The 23,070-nt window shown below is 46.2% G+C and overlaps 1 protein-coding gene across 3 annotated transcripts in view; it reads left to right on the forward strand.

The window, feature by feature from the left end:
* Positions 1–2,825: 2,825 nt before the first annotated feature.
* The window catches only part of LOC106492585 (leucine-rich repeat and fibronectin type III domain-containing protein 1-like protein), a 66,942-nt gene continuing 46,697 nt past the window's right edge, over positions 2,826–23,070 (forward strand). For all 3 annotated transcript variants that reach the window (XR_010886711.1, XM_067314381.1, XM_067314382.1), the window contains exon 1: positions 2,826–2,961. The gene's annotated coding sequence lies outside the window, so the exon portion shown is untranslated. The remainder of the gene's footprint in view (positions 2,962–23,070) is intronic.

A 23,070-nucleotide genomic window follows, 5' to 3' on the forward strand; every position in this document is an offset into this window, starting at 1 on the left:
GAAAAGTCAAATCTAGGTTTTGCAAGATCCTTGAGAGAAAAGATCAAGGCTTTTAAGCACGCTGCATTTGCCACTACAGGAACTCTGCATCTTGGGCATCTTCTGCAAAACTGCTCCAAAGCAGAAGTCCCTGATGTCAGCAATGCCCTGCTGGGTTCCAGTGCCTTAACCCCAGTTCCAAACGGGGGGATTCGTGTCAACTTCTCACACAGGCACTCATCCAGCACACACATCGCAAACACACACAACCCTTAAATGAGCAAGATGTCAACAGCAGTACGGTTCAGAATATTGAACTCCAGGAAAGTTGCAAGCAGAACAATTAGTGTTCACAGCATACAAATTTCAGAGATATCAAACAAGTCTCCATAGGAGAGAGAAAAACAGAGCACTGTAATTCATTGTTCAAAACAAAACAAAATAAAACACAGAGCCTGCAGAAGCTTGGCACCCTAGAGATCTCTTATCTGATAGGGAGGAGTTTAACAAGAGAGGGGAAAAAAAAAGTGAGCCTGAATCCTTCACCTTACTGACTCAGCTGCTGTACTCTTACCTTCCCCTTGCCAAAACCCTTCCCAAAAACTCAGAAAGCATTCGGATATTGGTACCAGAATCCCTTCCAAAGGGGACAGAATGGCAGTATGCTAGGTAAATGCATAAGAGGACAAGACAAACAGGGAAAAAAACCAAAACAACCCCCCCCCCAACCCACAAGAGGGCTTACAATCCAGTACAAAACACTGAATAGAGATCAGCAGGGGAAGGTCCTTGCAGGAGGAGCAAACACAGTAATTCTAGGGGAGGGTGAGGGATTTGAATATGGCATAACAACTCTGCCTAATGCTTAAAGTCCACAACACATCCATAACCTAAAGAGCCATGAAATTCTGAACATGTACTCTGCAGCATAACACTCAAATCTGAAAGTTCCTGAGAGCCCCTTTGTGCTTTACATTCTAGAATATTGACTATGGAAACCAGAAAATGACTTGCAGTCACAGTTTAATCAGATACCATAAATATTCTCAAACTCTAAATGGAAGAAGCCTCAGACCCAATTTTCTTCCACGCATGTCTGGGGCCTTCTCATCTCAGACTGGAGCCGTATTCCCTGTACAGTTATTAAACATCATGCATATACAACAGATTAGAGCCATTAGCATTTCTATGTGGAAAACGCCCGCTTTCAAGACGTGCAAGCACACAGCTATTTCTCATCATGAAAGGGAAGATGCTACTAGCTGTAAATATTACAGCCTGCCCTATTCTAGCCTCCCCAAAAGCATGAATCATGTCTCCAGATATTTTTTGTAGCTGATATTATCAAGTCATGAGTCACAGGGTAGTTGTGATACAGCAACATTTCCCATTTCCCTAACCTTTCACGGTCCAGGTTGAAAGTCATTCCACTGTTGTTCAGATGCCTGTAATGAAGTTATTTAGCACACCAGCCCGCTTTGTTGGAAGTCACCGCCTGTATCAACTGACAAGACACCGTCTTAAAAACAAAATCCAAACCACAACATTCCCATGCATTATGCTCAAAAACACACACGGGGCCAGGGAAGGACTTGGCGAGTTTTTTCTTGTTTTGACTAAAGACTCCTCCCACCCTAAGGAGGACGGGTTTTTGGGTGTTTTTCCCTATTTCCACAGACTTCACGACCTAGTCCTAGGTTTCATGCCTGAGGGGACTGGCGGCCGTTTTTCAGCACAGAAGCCCATTGCAGGTGAGCGACGGCGCAGCTGCCTGTTGCAGCAGGGCTCTACTCTAGGGACGACCACCCGCCGGGCCAGACACCAGAGACAGGCCGTGACGCCCCTGCACCACCTCGTGCTCTTCAACTGATGCAAAAACGGATTCCAAAATTAAGTTATGTTGGCACAAAAACAATGAGTCAGGAAGATATTTTGCGCACTGAACAAATGCGATGGATAGGAAGAAAGACACAGTCAAGAAAGCCCAGGGACACCCGGCCAGAGCCTGGAGACAGTGAAGAGGAGGCTGCAGGCCGGGCCTCAGGGGCAGTGCAGAGCCCTGCAGAAACCGCGTGGCAAAGGGGAAAAACCGCAAAAAGCTGCACGGGGCAGAGACACGAACTCACCTGCCGCCGCTGCGGCTCCGCGCCCAGGCGAGGTCCGCGAGGCCTAGCTAGCGCCGCCATTTCGCGCCCCGCGGGCTGGCTGCAGCCCCGGCAGCGGGGCCGCCATTTCGCGCCCCGCGGCCCCGGCTCCAGAGGCTGCCCCCGAGCCGCCATTTCGCGCCCCGCGGCCCCTGGTGCCTGGCCGCGGCCCTAGTGCCAGGGCTGCCCCTACGAGACGAGCGACGACACCAGCCCTCGCCTCTCAGCGCCGCACGTGAGCGGTAAAGGCGTTCGACGCCCCGCAGCGTTTCCCTCCCTCCTCCCCCCCCCTTTTTTTTTTCCACCTGGAGCCCAGGGTCACGCCTCGCAATTACCCTCATTAGCGGGCGGCGGCCGCGCCCCGCCCCGCCCACGCCGGGGCCGCGCCCCGCCCCCCCCGCGCCGCAGCGCGCCTGCTCGGCTGCGCTAGGGGGGAGGTGCCGCTCCGCCGCCGCGGGCTGCCCCGCGCTGCGCCGTCCGCGGCATGCGCGGGGAGCGCCCGCTGCAGCGGCGCCGCCAGGAGCCGGGCGGGTGGGGGCCTCGCCGCCCTTCCGCGGGCGCCGCGTCGGGGCTGCGGCGGCCCTAGGCGGGGCCGCGCGCGGAGGAGCCGCCCCCGCCGCTGCGCGGGGCCCGAGCCCGGCGGCGCGGCGCGGCCCTGCGACGGCGGCGCGGCTATCCCCGCCCCGCCCGCCGTCGCGGGAGCGGCGGAGCTGGAGCGGGCGCACGGCTCCGCGGCGCAACGCCGCCGGCCAGCCCGGCCATGGACGGCGAGGGAGCAGCGCCGGGCGCGCCGCCCCTCTAGGCTCGCCGGCGGCCAGCCGCGCCCGCTGCAGGAGAGGTGAGCGCGGGGCCGGAGGGCGGGGGGCCGCGGCGCGGGCTGCGGCGGCTTCTGCTGCCCTCGGCGCCTTCGTTCCCAGGCGCTCAGATTCTCGGGGTCGAGCTGGCGGGGGGCGGCGGCCGGGGCCCTCCCGGGACTCGGCGGGGCGCCGGCGCTGCCCCGTCGCCGCAGGCTCGCGTCCGCGCTGGCGGCGCTCCTCGGCCTCGAGCAGCCTGGGGCAGCGCAGGACGCGTCCGCTCCGCTCCCCCCGCTCCGCCGGCTGATGCTTTTCCTGTGGTTCCGTGTAAATTGCAGTGTCACTGTCGGGCGCGCGGTGCGCCGCGGCGGCCGGCGGCGGCTCCCCCCGCGGGCGCGGGTCTCGGCGCGGGCCCCGCGCTGCGCCGGGCGGCAGGGCAGGAAGGGGCGCTGGTCCTCGGTGCGCGGAAAACGGGTTGGAAAACACCGTGCTGCATTTCACCGAAGGAAGCTTGCTTTGAAGGAGCCCTGTGTTCCCCCGCTGCGGATATCCAGTTGATTTCTTTCTCTGCGCTGTAGCTGGCTGTGTAGGAGTGAAAACTCTTGTTGTGAAGCATGCAGGGTACCTTATCCTTAAGCCTTAAAAATATTTTCTGCATTCTTTAAAAAAAAAAAACATAGCGGGCGTGGAGATTGATCTGCTCCCCTCCCCTTCTGAAACGAGTCAAGATAACGGGTCCATATTAGGACAGCTTGGTGTGCAAGATGCTGCCTGTCAGCACGTAGCAGCTTTCAGGTGAGAGTGGCTGGGCTGCTCAGAGACCTGTCTGTAAGGCAGATTTGTCCAAATGTCCTAGGAATTTCAACTGAACTAGATAAGACGTAAGCTTTTTTTCTTTCTTGAGAAAATCAGTTTTGTCTCTGAGAAAATGTAATTCACCCCCATAACAGTCATGATATTTTTCTGTAGTCTTTTTAATCTTGAAGGCCAGCTGAATAGTTTTGGATAATGAGGAGTTGCTGTAGGCATAAATGTGGCAGCCTATAGATCTATATGGCAATTAGATCGCACTTACTGCTCAATTTTTTAATGTGCCTGGATGGTCGTAATTCACAGGCAAATGGCCTTTTTTTTTTCCACCTCTTCATAATTTAGGAAGAAATTATATGTTCCTAACCTTCTGTGTGATTTTCCAAGCTGGTAACCCAGGAGACTCCGAGATTGCTAGCATCACTCCAGGCAGTGCAGTATTTTCTCTCCGCTACCGGCCGGCGATAGAGGTTGTTTCTGCCAGCGCCTTGCCTGCGTGCTGCGTTTGCCGCAAGGGGGCCCATTCTGCGCGTGACGTCCGTGGTGAGCGCCGTCCGCTGGGGGCAGAACTGCGGCCCGCGGGGCCCGCGCTTCCGTGGCGGGGAGCTCTCACCTTGGCCTGCACTTTGCACTGATGGTCTAGAGCTCCTCTGGTTCATACGTCTTTACTATTTTCACAGTTGTCAGAATGTTTTTGAAATTATTATTATTATTATTTTGGACTGTATATGGCTACAGCTTAATGTTTGTAGCAGAGCAGGGAATCTCTGGAAAATATAAAAAGTTCCAAGCCCCTGTAGTTGGGGCTGGCAATTAACACATGAATTTTGATGTCAGAAATAAGTGGTGTGTTTAGGATGCCTGTTGTTGCCACAGGAGGAGATGATGCTCTACTTGGAATTTGCATGTGTTAGTTTAACGATGAATTATGGACATCGTGAAGAATGCATTCCTGCCAGCAGGTTGTCTTCTAGTGCTTATGTTTTCAGTCTGCAGATCAACTCTCGTAGTTGTGTGACTTGAGGTTTTTGTTGTTGCTCTAAATGAAGTGTTTAACATGAATTCAGCAGGGTGAATTTTTTAGATTAGAAAAGGACCGTTATGATAATCTAGTCTCACCTATTGCCATACCTAGGCCAGAAGACTTCGCCAAGCAATTCTTGCATGAAGCCCATTGCTGCTGACTGAAACAGAGAGCTGCTATTCAGAATGAGATCCACGACCCTAATTTGCAGAGTGTGTCAGGGAGAGAGTCCAGTGTGTCCTTGGTGTCGGATACTGCTGTAGATCTAACAAGGGGCCCGGATGGCTGGAAGATGGTGGTCTCCAGGGATGCTGTGCCGTGGATGCTAGAAACTTGGCAGCAAAGGTTAAGCTGGCAGCTTGTTTGAAGTCTAAATTAGCAAGTTTACAGCCCGAGGCTTAATTGATGTGGGCCCTGGCAGGCAGGGCAGAAGGGATATATTTAACTCCAGTTGGCCTCAACAGCAAAAATTCCTGCTTGGGTAGGGCAGGTCTTCCCACTCACATGAACAGGGTGAATTGCTTCAGAGAAACATGCTACCAAATAAATATATACCAGAAGGATTCTCCTGTAAAATGTCTCATCCCTTGTCCCAGCTTCTTTTGGTGGTGAAAGGTATCAGTTTCTCTGCCAGGCAGGTAGGTATTCTTCTTGTGCGTCTAAAATTCAGCTTAGAAAGTGAAATGATTGTACCCATGAATGCCTCCCCTTTGGAGGGGAGAGTTTGTCCAGAGAGAAGTTTGTTCCAAGGTCCACAGCCCCTCTCCACAACTCTTTGAGAAAAAGGGCAGATTCTTTTTTATACGAAGTTCCTGGTTTGGGAAAAGGGGAGAAATTGCAGACTCCTGTTAATCTCTTCCCTTCCCCCCCTCCCCCCCCCCAAAAATGAATTGACTGAAAATTACATTGATCTAGCAGCTCCTCCTCCTCCCTGGAGTTTTTGTCTAAGCTAGTTTTTCATTAGAAGCTTCAAGAAATACAGTGAACTTTGAACTTCTCCCATGCTTTTCAACCAGCTATCCTCGCCAATTCTGGCGGTGGGCGTTGGAGTGGGTTTTACTACAAATTGTAAATGAAATGGCAGAGTGACAGCTCCTTGGCACATCAGTGTAGCGGGCTGATTAGGTCACTCCCTCCTCTATAAAGACCAAAGAAAGTGGATAAATTTTGTGTGAATTAATAAGGGATCGGATGATTGGATGCATGTTTCTTTAATACTTGTAGAGGTGCACAGCTTGGGACGCTGTGACACCTAGATTAGGATGATGCAGGCAGCATTCCAGGGCCTGGAGCGACAGATGGGATTCCTTGCTCGTCTGTGTCCTTGGATAGTGCAGGAAATGGATGCACACAAGCTGAACGCTTCCTATTGCACCTGCACGTATGAGAGCAAGCATGCAAGGGGGGAGAGCCTCAGAACTAGTCCCTAGTCCCCATTGCAGAAGAGTTTTGGGTAATGGTAGTTGTAACTGAAATCGAGGTGAATTTAACAGCATGGGCTAAATAGTGTTTTATTCACTGCTCGAGCTCCCCTTGGTTCCAGCTGGATTCTCACTTGTTCTGCTGAGCCTGTTGCTCCCTCTGCTGCAGCTTACCTCTCGCCTTTTTAACCCTCCATCCTGGTTAGGGTTCCTGTGTTGCTCATTCATTAAAAGGGATAAAAAGCAGGCTTCTCTCAGATCACTGCAAGATGAACCTCTCTCCTTGGGGATCACGGTTTCCAGGTGGACCACTTGCCAATCCAAAATTGTAATTCTCCCATGTGTTGGTCTTGAGCTGGCTCATAGCTTATCTAGGGTAGAGAGTATGAATTTACAGCAGGCATTTCTTATTGAAGTCTTTTTGGAAAATGGAAAAGTCATTGTCATCCACATGAATGTTCCAGAAGGATTTTTCACTAATGTAATAGGGGAAATATTTCTGCAGATTGAATAAATGAAATTTGGTTGCAGTGGGAAATACTGGACAAAAGAAAACTTCATAATTTCGAAAAAAACAGCTGCAATGATATTTTTATAACCAAGAGAAACTATACTTTTCTGATCCAATGCTCAGCTTTATTTCCTTTTCTAGAAGAGCAATTAGTCTGGGAAAATAAGCAATGTTTAGCCCAAAAGTGACAGGAGTTCACTGTGAAACAGAGTGTCTTTGAAATGTGTGTATTTTTTTTTAATCAGTAACAATCACACTTCCAGACAAATATCTAGGATCACTGAACCTCTGCTGAGCCCTGTCATATGCATTCAATACAATCCTGGTAAGACCAAATAACTCCTCCTTTCATTTCAGTTTGTGCTTTCACTTTTTTTCTTCAAAGCTAAATTATTAATATTCTTACAGATGCTCTGTGGCACCCAAACAGTTTCAGAATGGCTTTGTAGTATAAGTGGGATGCGTTAGTCTTATCCAATTTTAGCAGCTTGTTATTGTCCAAGGTGCTCACAAGAATACCCTTTTTGGGAGAATAAATGTATCCTAAACAGGTTGTTATCCACTTCCTCACTTGTGTGTTTCTGATTATTCTTTCTTTTTGCAAGCGAGTACTTTTCCAGCTAAGCAGATATTTTAAAATGAGGATGTTTTATCAAAACTAGTGCAGCCTTGGGTGAAATCTGGGCTCCTTTCTATGTTCTGGTACACTTCTGAAGGTTACTTTTCATCATCTTGGCTTCCATCTTCCTGGGGATTTCTGATGATGGCAGAGGCATTCACGGTCGCTGTACGTGTGCCAGTCACAAGCTTGGTATTTCCTGCTGTGCTGCTGTTTAAAGGGTGCAGATAACATAACATACAGACTGTAGGGAGTTGAGCTGTCTGTCTCCATCTTTGCTCATGTGGTTTGGTTTTGGGTTTTTTTTGTCTCAAAAAAAATTAGGTGCAGTTTGATTATTACTCTTGATGTGATTAGAACATTACCTCAGTCCTGTTATTGCTGTAACGTTGCATTTTGGGTGACTAGTTGCTCATGAAAGTTCAGGCCTGACGGTACCGGCTCAAAGCCAGCTTTAGCACAGGTGCTATAAACAGTGACTTGGAGAAAAATTGGTGTGAGACAGGGCCAGGAAGATGAAGGGGGAAATTGCTGAGCTAGGCAAGGAGGCAAAAATGAAGGGTTTGGTATCTCTTTGCTTTTCCTCACCATCTTGACCAAAGCTCCAACCTCAGCAGAAGGTGGGAACTGGTCTGAGAAGTTGGCCGGGGCGAGTGGTAAGTTCTGTAGCTGCGGGGAGGAGTGGGAGTGATGGGAGGTGGGAGGGAGGCAGACAGGCAGCTTGTAAGAAAGCTCTTAAACTGCTGTAGTAGAAGAACTAATAGCTTTTGCCTGTGTCATTGTTCTGTTTTTTTAATCATCTAAAATGAGGTGGAATCAACTCTTAGGTGGATATACTTTATATTCTGGAGAATTACTTGCATTTCTGCCTTCAGGGGTGAATGCTGGGAGCCCTGGCTGTGATGAGAATGATGAGTATTGATTGATAAACATCTTCGGGAGTCCAGTTTAGCAGAGTCAGCAAATTGTTTTCAAGCACAGGCAAATTTGCTCATGATAGTAGAAAAACCATAAATGAAATGCATATCAGTGCAAAGTTGCATGTCTCAAAATGGACAAAGCAGGGATGTTTGTGAGGAAATCGGTGTTTTTCACAGTCCTTGGAAAACATATCCTCTGGGTATCCTAGCAAACTGGTTATATAACTTCTGCTTTGACTTTAGCATCAGTGGGCATGCTGAGCTGTGGAAATCTCAACCCAATCTGCTGCTAAATTATGTAGCTATAGCGGATAGCCTTCCTATTTAAGGAGGGAGGTGTCTATTGAAACTGGAAAACAAAGTAGCTTGAATTGGCTCAGTGAATTCGCCTGAGCTGATATTTGAATTTATGGCTTTCCATCTTTGGGTCTTTGTGTAAGTGCCAGGACAATAAATCTCTTCTAAAAATATCTCTAACACAAATACTTCATGCACGGTGTTTCACAGTGCAGGTCTCTCCATTCCCAGGAATGGCTGGGTCAGTCGGGTCTGCCATGGCCGTCCATACGGTTGGTGGCAGGGCTTGTGTGCAGTAATGTCAGCGTGTGACCTGCCAGAGCTTATGCGGAATTGCATTAATTCTTGCCAAAATCTGCCTGCTTGTACTGTTTTTGTTTGTACAGACACTTAAACTAGGGCTTGGCTAAAGATTTTGAACCACGAGCTGGACTGCGACTGCAGGATGCAGTTGTTGGGTGGCAGTGATCACTGCAAGCACACTAACATGAGTTCAAGATCGGCACTGATAGGGTTTGTGCTTCATAAAGGAGCTGTTTATAAGTGCGAAGGTAAGTGTGTGCAAAAAACCAATGCGATAGAACCATAGGAGGATTTGATTGTAAACACTTCATGTAAACTATGTTTGAAGCATAGCCCAGTTTCACTAATGTCTTTATTGGTATCCTCCCCTTAAGCCCTGGGGCCTCGAGGTGGCCACACTGATGGGTTCGTTCCCTTCCTCTAAGCCAGTAGAAAAGGGGCGTATGTTCTGGGAGCCCTTTCTGTTTCTTGGTGTGTTTTATTTGGGGACCAGTTTTGCTGAGGAGATTGTTGGAATTAGGTAGAAGCATAAAGATTAAACTCAAATATATGTAATTTTACAAATATATGCAAGATAGAGCTGGTACATGCAGCTTGTGTTTCACATTGAGAGGAGACATGTTTCATGTTCATGATGAGTTAGGAGTCTCTCTTTCTATTAATATTGTTGGTCTGTTTTTATTTTTTGTCAGATGATCTTTATGTTCAGAAAGGACTTCCTTCTCATTTTTGTCTTTGAAAATGGTTTGGACTTAGAGCTTGACTTTGAGCTTATCACTTCAGCTCATGACTGAAGCCTGAGGGAAGCATGATTTGGGGGTTGAACTAGATGACGTCTGGAGGTCCTTTCCAGCCTAATTTACTCTCTGATTTTATGACAGTGAACAACTGTAGAAACAGTAGCATTTTTGGGGTGTGCCCAGTGTTGGGGCATCTGCTAGGCTTTTATATTTCTGTGTAATAAAGAATGACTGGAAACGTTGACTGCTTTTGCAGTGTGTGTTTGCTTGTCCATGCTGGATGCAAGCTAAGTCTGGAGAGGAAGCCATGTAGCTCCATAACCATAATGTTGACCTGGTGTAATGTGCTGTGTCCTCAAGCGTGGCGCTGGCTAGGGCTAGGACTTCATCAAATGCAACTGTCTGGTTCCCACTGGGAAGCTGGCTCGCGTTGGTTAGAGTCATAACACTGGAAAAGTAAGCCCACGCCTGTCTGCGGGATGCTGTGCATAGGGGTGCTTACAATAATACTTGTTATGAGCATAAGTCCTCTCCTGTATATTGGTCAAGCTTGGTTGTGTGTGAGGGGGAAAAAGTGGTCAGCAAGTTGCGTTTTGCCCTGGTTGATAATCTCTTGCCAGCCTTCATTCTGCTGCCATGTCATGCCTGGAGGTAACGAAAGCTACTTTTCTGAGGAGACCGTGCAAGAAAAGGGCATGGCCATTTGGCAGGGGAGGTGATGAGAAGTGTGTTTGGTTACAAAGCAGCTGAGCATCCTGTGGGGACCGCGAAGTTTGGTAACAAAAGGGCAGCAGATTCTCTCAGTTCAGGGCTCACAGTCACTTGGTTTCTGCGAACCACAGCAGGGTGGAACAACTACACGTTTCCCGTATTTTGTTTGTTTATTTTTTCTGTGGTTCTAAAACATTGATCTGTTTAGGTTTGTTGCTAGAATTAAACCTATTTCTACTCTCTCCATTTTGACATCACGGGAGACTTGAAGTACAGAACCTTTACCCATTTCCAGCTGGAGTGAAGCGGAGTTCCTGGCATGGATTCCCTGGGTGACATTCTCATGAATTCTGAAATAGCCTTGCTCAGAGCTGCCGTCTGTCCTGTTCAGCTGCTGCTGAGGCTAAAAAATACCACATACGAAGCCCTCCTTTCAGCTGAAGAGAAGATGGGTTCACTTCATGCTGAATGCATTCAAAATGGCAAGGCTGCTTTAAATGGTTCTTGTTCCTCTGATGGCTTGTCAGTGATGCTTGCTGTTACATTAAACAAAGGGTCACGAAGCAATGTGTATTCTGTTTTATTTTGCCTTTTCTTTTTTAAACAGAAGAATGAAATTGGTATGATGAATGGGTGGTATGTAATGTTGAGCCCCACGCTACCAATCAAAGGGATTAGGAGTAGTGCTGTCTGGAGAAAAGCTATTCCTTCTACCAGATGCTTACTGTTTTCATAGTTGATGATTCACTAAACCAGATCTGGGATTGTAGAGGAAGTGATATTTTTTTGTGCATTTAGCTATTGTGATAATAGGAGCTTGCTTGGAGGCTGATGTCAATGTGAAATATCAAGATTCTCGATTTCATGTAATGTAAAATGAGTTAAAAATGCTTTCAGTCTCCAGTCTCTACTGTGTAAAATCACTAGTCAAAATAGAAGAGTGCAGTTTGCTCCTTTTTCCCACGTGACGGATTTTAAATGTGTGGAGAGTAAGGAGGACACCCAGTTTGAACATGTCCCTTCTAACGGACCCGGCGAAGTGGCAGCCCTCAGATGCAAATGGAACTTCTTAGCACCTACAAAAGAAGCCCGAATATTTAGCCTTTTCTATTTCACAGCTCTTCCTTCACCCACTATAATTAGAAGCTATTTCTGAATCTGAAATTACAAACTCTTAAGTTTACCTGAGAATAGAACCTTTTTCTCTGAATTCCCCAGCATTACATATGCCATCAGCAACTGAGAGAAATCCTAGAATGACTCGTATATGGTGTTATTGCATGGCACACTGTGCTTTGAGATTATTACTGAGCTAATGATTTTGCTGTGATTGCACATTTTTCTTCTGTTTCTATTTTCATATCATGAAATGTAATACACATGAGCAACGTTAAACCAGCTCAGGAGTACTAAGTCCTCCATATCTGTGCCCACTTGGTGCTGGCTTTCTGTATTGTATTAAGCCCAAAGTATGCGTTCTTTATTTTGTACAGTTCTTTTCCTATCAAAGAGGGGATCCAGGGTGTCGAATTACATTAGCCTGACATTTGCAGTTTATCCCGCAGTAACGTGTAAAGTGGATAGATCTATAGCTTGCATCTGTGCAAATTTTCCTGTCAGGCTGAACTCCAGAAGGACCAATGACTGAGTAAATCCCTAGATTTGTTTGTAGAGCCAGTGCTGCCTTCTAAAATGCAACTGCTTAATCCTGTGAATTCCCTAGTATAGCAGGATGCCCCGGGGATGGGTGTGCAGAACCTTTCTTTCTCATTTGCTTATTGCTACAGGATATTTGCATGAAAATGAGAATGGATGACAGCGCAGCATTTTGAGTAGGGATTTCTGTACAAAAATGTATTGACCTTATTTGTAGAATTAATGCAAAGAAAGAGGAGACGTGATTGCTTCTGTCTTAAGTTAAAGCAAACCGTTTGATCATTCTTTTGACCCGTACGTGAGCTTCACTGGTTGGGACGTGTAGGGGTAAAGGTCCTATGTCTGTGATTGCCCTGCTATGCAGCTTTGGGAAAGTTGTTTCCTTTTCCTGCGGTTTCTTTATCTTCCACCTTTTACTTGTTTCATCTTCTGGAATTAAACATTTCAGTACCAAAGCTACTAGTTATCTTGCTCGTTTGTGTCTGTGTGCAGAGCACAGCACTGTGGCCCCTAATTTCTGGGCTGTTGTTTAGCTGTTCTACCCCATTCAAATGCTTGGAACTGGCTGGCCATTCCAGGATATGCATTTCTGTCCTAATGCTTCATCAAATACAATCCGTTATTGCATCAGGCTGCCGCAGCACGGGTCTGCGTGTTTGTCTTCAGGTCAGGGCTCTTTTTACCCTTGAAATGCTTTTCTTTAGTTACCTTTTGGGACGACTGACATTCAGCAGGAGTGGCATATGGTTTGTTGAATCTTGCTCTTTTTCTGGACATCTGTCCAGGTCAGAAGGTTGCTGGGCTATATGTGTTGCCCAGAAGTTACGTGTCTTACAGAAAACAAAGAAAAGGAAAAAAAGGTGTGACAATGCTCTCATTCCTCAGGACTTCCCTACTATTTTGAGGTACCTGAAGGTCTGCTCAGCCTGCAGCTTGTGACACGTGTGTTAAGGTTTTGTTTGTGGAGAGTCCAGTTCATTCTCATTTAGAAGCCTTGAATTTGTTTCTTTTTCCTCCAGTTTTGTACTTTTCTATCAGAATGTTCTTCCATGATTAACTGTAACTGAGATCTGAATTACATGATGTGTTCCGCAGGGGGACCATTATCGGAGAAAATTGACTATTTGTTCTGGTACAGGTCACTTGAGAATTTTTAGAACTTCATTGACAAGTCTGTCCTAGCCATCCCCAGGAGAAGGCAAGGATTGCAGTTATACAGACAGGAGGGAAGGAAGGGGAATCAAATTACAGCCACTGTGTAGATCAGCATTTTTGCTGTGCTTTTCTACCCATTTCCCCCAACTCCCTGGCAAATCATATCCAAGTAGAGGAAAACAGTAGTTCTGTTGGAGGAACCAGGCTGGGAAAACCAAGTGAGACTGGGTTCTCTTCCTGCACTGATGAACAGAAGAATAAAACTTTGCTTGCCTGCTAGCTTTTCTCTGAAATAAACTGCCTCTTGTCCTATGAATATTTTATAATAATACTGGGCTGTCTGCAGCTTCCAAACTTCAATTTCTGCCCTTTAAGTTTTAATGTGGCACCCACACCTTTCTAATTAGCAGCGTTATGAGGACTGGCAGCGAACTCTTTATCAGAGTTACAGATTTCAGACAAGTATCCTACGGAGATGAGCAGGAGGAAGACGGAGGGTGCAGAGAGCTCCGAGGGATTGCACACCGTTCACATGGCACTTGCGGCTGGGATCCTGTTCTTCCTTTCTGCTCATTGCAGCTGATTCACTGAAAGTGAAAGCCACTCATTTGCTGAGGAGGATATATATGTTGCTTAAGTGTTACATAGGCACACTGTTCTTTGCCAGCATGTTACATATGTGTCATTTAGTCCACTTTTAATAGGTTTTGCCAGCTAAACACTGCTCTGCCATCTGAGCTGATAAAGGCTGTGCTCTGTTTCTGGAAGTCCCCAAGTACAAACCTGGAAATGAATGTGCACGCAGAATACTTATTTCATCAGTGCTGTGCTATTTCTTTTGTACAGCAGCTCTGGGGGCTTAAAATGGGAGGTTTTCCCACAGGGGGAGTCCTCCAGTAGGACCTGTGACACTTAAAAAGAAAACTTGACTCCTATTTTGTAGCAAGATAAAATTCACTAAAAATGAGCTAGAGAGCAATTAGCAGTCTCCAGGTTGGGGAACTTGATGTTCAGAAGCAGTCTTATTCAGGTGAGGATGGGAATAGCAGGAGCTGGATTTAGGGAGTGCAGGAAAAGCACCTATGGGGAATACCTAGAAGGATCAGTCTGTTTAAAGTTTTAATGTGTAGATGAGCCTGGTCTCAGTTCTCCTAGGCAGAATGTAAACTGCAGCCCTTGTCACACTTCTGTTACTTTTTTTTTTTTTTTTTTTTAAGTTGTATCTGCAGCTGTCCTCAATAAGCTGCTTAACTTTGCAGCTCTGCCAGCCAGATACTGGGCCACATCTTCCCACAGAGAGGTCTGGAAGCTGCATGCATCTGGGTCCTTATTCTTTCTTTTAAGGAGGAAAGGGCTAAGATTGGCTTTAGTAGTTCACAAATTACCTGAAACTTGCAAAGCCGTTCCAGATGTGTTTGCCCAGCGCAGTGCATTGCAAAAGTGCCAAAATTATTCCCGAAACTCGGTTCCTCTGTATCAACTTGACTCTATGTGTAGGTAAATTAGCCCTGATGGAGTCAGAAGTAATTAACCTTGGGTACAGAGTTGTGCTAATGCAGCTGCCCATTTTCTGTGTGTTACACCGGAATCTGTGAGTAGCTCAGTGCCTGAAGCATTTATGTTCCAGCTCTCTGAGAGCTGGTTTCGACTTCCCTAATCCTGTGCTCCTCTGCGTACTTTTGTGGATGCTGACCCTTGCTAGAGCTGAACTGATGAAGCAACGTTATTTACCTCTGATGGTATGAGGTCCTGCCAAGAGATCCTATTCCCATTTGGACCTCCCTACCCCAATATGCAAGGAACTAATGCTGCCGCTCGGATGTTCCCATACTGTTTGGACAGTCTCTGTGTTCCAGCAAGTGCTGGCAGAAAGGGAAGCAAGAATTTGGCTTGTTGTTCCTGAGCTGATGGTAGGAGGAGAGGGAAGATTACAGTATTTCAGTTGTTGGCGTGAAGGTTTCTGAGCACTGTCTATGTGAGATTGCCTCAGACAGACGTACAAGATCTTGCAAACTTCTCTGGGACCTGGGCAGGGTCTACGTTTGATTTGTCTAGCACCCCTGATGCTAGAGGAACAGAGTGTCACACCCAGAGAGTCAGACTGAATCCTCAGAGCATCATTGCTTCTCTAGACCTGGTAGCGTCTCTGCTTCAGGATCACTGCCTCGTGTGATCTTCTGATGTAGCGGGGTAACTACGCAGGCCAAACCACAGGTGGTGCTGGGCTGGCGGTGACTGAAGGCATGTGCCCTATGGGAATAACCTCTGTTGCTGCCGCAAGGTTAAATGAAGGCGGCAAAACCAGATTGGCAGCACCGGGAAGCCTCTTGTGGCTGCTTTCGTACCATTCGATGGAAGCAGAACACGGTCTTTAAATTACTTTGCCAATTTATTCTCCAGCTTGTGAAAATGACTATAGTAAATGAAACATCATAACATTTTATTTTCTCGGCAAAATGATACATTGAAAGGTAAGTGGCACTTGGACCATGCAGTTAGAGAGCCAATTAAACATGCACAATTTGAAACTAACAGATTGTATGGCCTGACAACACACCGCAGGAAGAAATAACAGGCTTCAGCAGACGTGGTCAGTTTACAGCTAGATATACTGAATATTAGCACTCTGGGAGGAAGCCCAAGAGAAATATTTCTCATGCAGTTGACTTTCTCGTGGCTTTTTTTTGGGGGGGGGGGGGAGGGGGTGTCTGCCTGTCTGTCTGGTGTGCAGTCTTGTGCACAAGAAAGCATGGACTTGGAGACGAGAAGGAAATTTATGTTGGTAGCACGTGGAACATCCATCTGTCGCAAGTGTGCTGTCTAAACACTCAATAAATAAGCACATATGCAAATAACTTGTCAAGGTGGTGTGTAGAAGGGCAGATGGAGATGTGGATAGTCAAAGTGGATTTTCCCATGGTCACCCAGTACAGAGCTGGGAGGAGAATTCGTGTCATGTGAATGTATGTTGTACTGATTATAGCCGTAATGGGTCTTGTTGCCGCCTCGTCCTTGCTGGGCAGACTGTATTCTGTAGGCTGGAGAGAAGGCCTTGGCTTTCACGCTGCTGCTTGAACCTTAACAGGAAATTTCCTCTAGCCATTGAGTCTGCACGCCCATCTCCAGAGAGAGCACGCTTGGTAGTGGAGTACTTTTGGCAAGACTATACTGCTCCGCTGGCACGCACCGGGCATGAGCTGGGGTTGGAGTCCTGTGTTGCAGAACTGAGATCAGGACTCCCTGTATGCTGTTTTTCAGGAATGCTTCCAAGAGTATCTGCAGTTTGGTAGTGGAGGCACGGAGAAGGAATGGGAAAGGTTTTTCAGGACTGGCAGTTTGTGAGCTGCTGATGTACCTTTTTCCCCTTCTTGTGACTCTGTGAGAAATAAGCCCAAACGCTACTAAGGCAATAACCTTATTAAGGCCTGAGGCTTCAGCACCTACGGAAGTGGTCAGTGTGTTCATCAAAAGGCCCTTTAATGTTTTCAGCCTCCAGCCTTTCACACTGTGCGTTTTGGAAAGATTCCTGCAGGTAGTTCTGCATCTATGGAGTTTAAACAGTCCATAGGCACTGTAAGTGGTAGGTTTCTGAGTCTGTTAATTACACAGAAATCAGATATACTCCTTGGGGTTGACTGTCTTTATGAGTTCTATACAGGGATATAATTTCTTTTTCTAAACAGGCAAGGAATCAAGCCAGTTGTGGTGACAGGCAGAAGCTCTGTGTTCGGCAGCAAAGAGCGTGGGAGCCCTGCAGCTCCCCAGGTAATTAACAGAGGGCATAGCAAGATGCTTACAGTAGGGACATTGCTGATATGCTAGCAATGCTTCTTGGCAACATTCGTTTTTATTAATGATCACCCAGCTTTGTGTTTATCAAGACTCATCTCTCTTAGAGGAGCTGGGTCCAAGAAAACAATATGATCTGTGGTACTTGCATAGATTGTCTCTGTGCTCAGCTGTGCTGGTAGGGTGAGTAGAGGTTGGGGTGGGTGCTCCGGGGAGCTCTAAAGCAGTGGAGGCCAGTCTAAACTGCCTGGAAAATGTCTGAAAGTTAAAGCTCCTGAGACTGCTGTTCAGCTTTAGGAGGAAAGTTAGTTCAAGACTTGTGCGGGGGATCCTGCTGTGCACTAGTTTAAAGCTTTAAAAACAGTCCTCGTTGGTATGGAGAGGCTGTCTTGCTGTTCTGCATGTAGATATGTGTTCTGCATGGGTTAGGTTCTCTTAGCTTCTGCATGGCATTACAAGGGGCTTGAGCTTTGAGCCTTTGACTCCACTTTTGAGTATGACCTTTGAGTTTTGTGGAGGTGGCTGATGTCATTTTTTCAAACTGGCACAACTCTTCAGTTGAGAAACTCTCCTTTGGTAGGGTCCATGCATGGTAACAACATGACGGTGCTGGTCTCCACTGGCTGAAGGAGGTGGCAGGTAATGTAATGAGGAACTTTGGTTTGATAAGTGGTTAGCTGACCCATACAGAACGCTTGTCCAAGGTGTAGGTCATGTTGGTCATGAACTAAGAAATCGGAAAGAAGGATGAGCTAGTGTGTTCCTTGACATGATCATGGTTCTCTTTTATTCAATCGTTTCTGGAGACAGGGCAGTCATTGGTATCCTTACTGATTCCTGGAGAGCCAGGAATACTTTCTGCAGTTCTGTGATGCATTAATTCCACAGTCTTTGCCTGCAACATATTGGGTTGTTGGGAGAGGCCACCTACAGAGGGCTTGTGATGGTAAATAGTGTGATGCTGATGTTTGTAATAAGTGATGTGGAGTGGAAAATTGCTATTTAGGTTAAGTGCCAATCTAGATACATACATGTATTTGAAATGAAGCATCATTAAGAAAGACTCACCGTAGGTATGAGTCAGACCTTCTTTTAACCCTAAAAATTCCACTGGTCTAGCTGAGGTCTGTGGATGCAAAGTGACAGTCATATCACCTGCTAACCTCTAGGACTGTAACTGATCACCAGAATAAGTTCATTTCTAGTTTAAGCAAGGCAACTGGGGAATGGCCAACCTGCTGGTTCACTCTTGGGGAAGAAATAACTGCAAAACATCAAAGAAAAGAACATTCTTCCCTTGCTCCTCACCCCTCTTTCTGCTCTTCTCTACTTGCACATCCCTGGCTGAAGTATGGTTTCCAGGAGAGCCTGTTCCAGTTTGAATGCTGTCCAAGAGAATCTTTAATTTGGGGGAAAGCTCGTGTAGAAGGAGGGAGAGAAGCGAGTTTGTTCACAGTTCTGCAAAGTGAACTAGCCACTCTTGAGGGCTCACAGTGGAGCTGTCAGTTTGGAGACAGCTTCTGTCAGTCTGGTCTGATGGGTTCAAGGCTTGGGAAAGCCTCTGCTCAGTTCATGGCTTCTTCAGATTTCTAGTGACAGTGGGAAAGCCGCTTCAGCTCTTTGGTACATTAACAGTTCTTCCAGCCTTTAGGAGGTCTTATTTCCTCAGATACAGAAGATGCTGAGTTGCTCAGCTAAGGCAGCAATTGCGACCAAGTAAGGGCTATAGGTTGGAAAATCAGAATTAACAATTATACAGTCGGCCTATGGGAAGACTAAAACAGCACGGCAATGTTAGAATTGAAGAAACTAAATTTGAATGGGCAATACTGCATTATTGAACAGCCCTGTAAATGTCACAGAGGAAGCTTTCTGCACAACAGTCAGTTTTAAGTAACCTGCTGGAAACGCAGCACAATTTTGCTGTTATTCTTTGGCTCGGTACAAGGCTGACCAGCTTCAGGCTGGGGAAGGTCGTCTCTTTGAGCGTAAGGTCGGTTCCAGAGGATTCTGGATGTTTGAACTGCAGCTAATTCAATTGGACGTTGCAGCCCTGGGTATCAAAGAGTTTCTGCTCTAGTACAGTAAACTTCTGTGTCATAGTTTTCATCACCTTTTCCTCACTGGAAAATAATCCTCCCCTAAAATGCTCTGATACATGAGACCATGGTTAGACTTTGAGATCTGCTTTTACATTTACATTTTCTCTGTGGCATATGCTCTGTCAGCAACCATTTGCCTTTGCCTGTCTCGGTGCTTTTGGAAAGAGACTTTTCTGCATCTCAAAGCGTATTTGAATTTAACTAGGGGATGGCAATGCTTTCCTGATATATGCTGCATCTTTTAAAGTTGCTTTCTTGCTTATAATAATCATTATTCCTCTATCTCATTTTCTTTCTTTTCAGCTGTTTGCAAAGGTTTTTACAAAAGCTGATTTACCTGTGACTGCCATATAATGCAATAGTTGCTGCCTTTTAGGAAATGTTAAAATGAACCTTTAAAATTGTGGCTATAAAACACTGATTTATCAAAACCTTCTGAAAAAGGGACTGTCAAAGCAGGGTGTTTTACATGTATATTGTGGCTTATTAAAAGCTTGCAGAATGTATGTTTGTACTAGATAGTTCTACTTTGCATCTGCCTGTGTCTGAGGGATTTTTAAGTTTCCTATTTTTGTTTTTTTCTTTTAAATTTTTTCCTTTTTGTTTTCTTCCAGTATGTTTTCTAATGAAATTTGCATAGTCATTGCTGGTGAACAAATATCCAGTACTCTAGGACTCTTTTCTGGGTTTTGTGCCAAGGTGTTTCTTAACATTTGGAACAGGGTGAATTGTAAGGTAGAAAAATTTGCAGATGACGCAAAGCTCCAGTTAGCTGGGACCCAAAGAGACTGTCCTTAGTTGCAGAGACTAATTAAACTTGGAGACTTGACATGAGCTGGATTTTATTTGCGACCACACTTCTTTCCCTTCATAGAAGAGGAAAGAGCAAAAGGTGACAGATTTAGTGATAACAGCTGAGCATGCTTTCCTGCAAGTAGTTCAGATATTACCATAAGTGTAGGATAAAAGCATGTCTTGGACTCCCTGTAAATGCAAAGGGAAATGGTTAAAATAGTTAACAGTAACCGTTACCTGGTGTCCTGTCAGCTTGACGTGTGCAGTACTTGTCGCCTCTCAGGAGAGGATGTTGCAGGAGGAGAGGTGGCTCGGGGAAGAGCGACTTGCATCCTGATAATGCCAAGACTTGCCTCACTAGCGATTTAAAATAAAGGATAAAGAAGGCCTGTCATGACTTTGAAACACACTGTGGGGAAGGCGAAGCTGGAACCTGGGTTACGCCCCGCAGCTGCGCGGGGCTGTATGGACTGCTGGGTTTACCTGTGCCGGGATGGGAGGGCGGGAGGCAGCTGCAAGGGGGCCGCTCGTCTGCGCAGGGCTCTGAGGAGCCCTGGGCTTCTGCTTTCCTGGCGCTGGTGAGCCGGCACCGCCGCGCACTACTTGGTGGAAGGAGGCGCTGCCCTGCAAGGTGCTCCGATGGCAGAGTCGAGGTGTGTGCGGTCTCAGCAGCACGCACCCGTCGTGTCTCCCGGCACGTCCCGCTTCCTGGCCAGAGATGATGGTGGGAGCGAGCTTAGCAAGCTTTAAATAGGTCCTTTCTTGCTGTTTATGGGAAGGGCATTTTTCCACGGGTACGCCCAGTTATTTACCAAAACACGATAAAATCCTTCAGAGTCTACTCAGGTAATTTGGAAATGACTTAAAAGAGTCAATTCAGTTGCAGGGATATGAGAAATGGAAACATTTGGCCTGGGATTTTAACGAGGTAGGTGGGAATAAAGGCCTCAAGTGTGTGAGAAGGTAAACGTGCAGGGAATTTGGGATATATTGATAGCTTTGCTCTGACTTGTTTTATGAACGCAATTAGCTTGTGCAAAGTATAGGTGTCTCACTCTGCGTGGTGGGAGAAGGCAGGGCTGCTTCTCTGATACAGACTTGTCCTGTTTTACAGCATGTGAACTTTTCTAGTTAGGCAAATCCTACAGATTCCCATAGAGCATAGGTGCCTCTTCCCCTTTTAAACCAATGGCTTTGTGGGACACCCAAACTAATTGGCATTAACTCTGAGGGAGTTACAGCAAAATAAATCCCTGTGTGGATGCTTTTGTTCAGAATTAAAATGCCCTCCAGATGAGTGAAGTAAGATAATCCTGATTTGTAGCCATTTAAGTTCTGATTAGAAGTGGTCACACTAGAATTAAGTGCAGTTCAAATGATCTATTTGAACTGTAATTCAGATTAAATGTCTTATGTCCTTGTAAAGGCAGTATGTGGGTTATGACACCATTATTTAGCGTGCTCTTCTCATTCCTTCTTCATAATGAAGAGCAAACCATTGCTGTAAGTCACCAATTGAGCAGTCATTCCCAGGAGCTTTTTTCTTTTGTATTTTTACTTTCCTCTAGGTTATCTTTTGCAGCGTGAGTTTAATTCATGTTCCACAGTTCCCTACATCGTAAAATTGTGAAATTTATAAAGAAAGTATTTAACATATTAGATAATCTAAAATCCAGCCTTAGTAAAATAAAAAAAATATGGAAAAAGTATTGATTTGTTCTGCACATTAGAAATTGTGTTATTATTCAATAATGGAGCATTAGTCACCCACACAGCTGCTGAAGGGAGATGTAAATTGCAAGTGTTCTAGGACTGAGTGGGGATATAATTGTTGAAGATTGCTTCAGTGGCTTCTCTGGGAATTCAGATTAATATAGGACCTTCTACATTGTCCTTCTGGCTAGAATGATATCTCCTAGCAGGCTCCAGAATGAATGTCACATTGAAGCGTTCACTTCTGTAGGTATCTTCCCCCCCCCCCCCCCCCCGATCGCAATAACTCTTAAGATTGTCCCTTGCCCCAGAACTTGTCTCCTCTATTTCGCATGGAGGCATGTTGTGATCGCTGATGTTGATACCTTTGTGGAGAGTCCATACTTACCTTGGTGCACGTCTGGGACAGCTCACAGCCTCCTCTGAATTGTCCTCTGAACCCCGGGGTGATTCATCTTCTGCTTTCAGAGACGGTAAGATTTGCTGATTTAAAACTGCTTCAGAGATTTTGGGGACTGCAGACCAAAGATAAGCTGTAAGTGCCCTGGAGTGATGTGTTGAGAGATAGCCAGATGACAGATCAGTTTGTCACCATGTTTATTCAGAAGAAGCTTGTTAGCTTGCCAGATTTATTATCTTTATCAGAACTCTGTGGAGTGTCTCTATTTTGAGACTGTCCTTTCAACCCCTCTGGATACCTCTTATCAGAAGTACATGGTGATTCTGGCTGAAATACTGTCGCTTTTCTGGCCATCTAGGGAATTCTCTTCCTGTTCAGAGAGAGCAGAACATTGCTCATTCTTGTGCACTGAAAATCTTGGCAAAGTAACCTTAGCTGAGATGGAGCCAAAGCCTCGGAAAACCGCTTTCACACATCGCACAAGCGGTTGTCTGCATCGTCCTGCAGTTTGCCACAGTCGCGCACATGCTGTTGCCTTGTGCCGGATCTTGAAGACACCTCTGTCTGTCCTTGTGCCACAGGGCATGCTTCATCAGATGACGTGCGAGTGTTATGGTTAGAAGTTAAATGGCTCTCATTCATCCCTGTTACAGGATGTTTGGTAAATTGACATCTCCTTAAATGATAAAGAGAAGGGATTTAGCCATCCCTGGTTGCGATGGACTGTTTTCTCTGTCTCGGAGAACAGAAGAATTTCACTTCAAGGGTTTCATTAACACTTCCTAAGGTGATATAATCATTTACATGAGAGCTGGAGAACTTGCTAAAGGGCTCTTAATGAGCCATCTCCACTGTTATTCCGTAGGATTACAGGCTGGATAGTGCTTTTCATGTGTTAAAGTAGCACTTGAAATCCCAAATTAGCACCTGGCTGTGAGCTGAGAGGTCATTTTGTACTACGGGAAAATAGCAGAACAGCCCCCAGTGCTTTCTAGCATGTGACACAGAGCGGTCACCTCTGGCGTGGGCTTGCTATGGACTCACCTGCTCAGCCTGTTACCTTCTGAGCATGCCGATTGTTGGTTTACTGTGCCTACTTGGTGTACTGCTTTATAGCGCCGTGCCTCAGTTTCCCTGTTGATGAACAGAGTTAGCTGTAGTACCCTGCTTGGCCTTTAGGACTTGCT

The sequence above is a fragment of the Apteryx mantelli genome, chromosome 35 (genome assembly GCF_036417845.1).
Source record: "Apteryx mantelli isolate bAptMan1 chromosome 35, bAptMan1.hap1, whole genome shotgun sequence".
In the NCBI taxonomy this organism is placed as follows: Eukaryota; Metazoa; Chordata; class Aves; order Apterygiformes; family Apterygidae; genus Apteryx; species Apteryx mantelli.